The sequence below is a fragment of the Mus caroli genome, chromosome 6, assembly GCF_900094665.2.
Source record: "Mus caroli chromosome 6, CAROLI_EIJ_v1.1, whole genome shotgun sequence".
NCBI classification, from domain to species: Eukaryota; Metazoa; Chordata; class Mammalia; order Rodentia; family Muridae; genus Mus; species Mus caroli.
This window is the reverse complement of record NC_034575.1, coordinates 115,439,757-115,440,216: the sequence shown is the minus strand read 5'-3', so window position 1 is coordinate 115,440,216 and position 460 is coordinate 115,439,757. Positions and strand designations below refer to the sequence as shown.

Here is a 460-nt window from a genome sequence, read left to right as displayed (position 1 = left end):
CNGNGCTANACAGAGAAACCCTGTCTCAAAAAAACAAAACAAAACAAAAACCCTAAAAAGACAAAACAAAACAAAAAAATAAACATAGCTTAATCATAAAGAAATCTATTTCAAACAATTCTCCTCAGAACTTCTGTATGCAAATTAATAAAGATATAAGAAAGTGTCAGAATAAAGAAACAGTATAATCTAGGGAAATGGGAAAGTAAATTCATACTTCAAAACCATCACTCAATCGAACATACAAATACTATACTACAGAATGAATTCTGAAAAACTGCTACTGAGTATCCCACACCTCAGTGATTTTTAAGAATCCTTGGAGAGGACTAGAGTGATGGCCCAGTGGCTAAAAGCACTGGATTCCACAGAAGTGGATGCTCACAGTCAGCTATTGGATGGATCACAGGGCCCCCAATGGAGGAGCTAGAGAAAGTACCCAAGGAGCTAAAGGGGTCTG

General features: G+C 37.0%; 1 protein-coding gene across 1 annotated transcript in view; it reads right to left on the bottom strand.

The window, feature by feature from the left end:
• Kdm5a (lysine demethylase 5A) overlaps positions 1-460 on the bottom strand; it is a 70,013-nt gene that overhangs the window by 51,504 nt on the left and 18,049 nt on the right.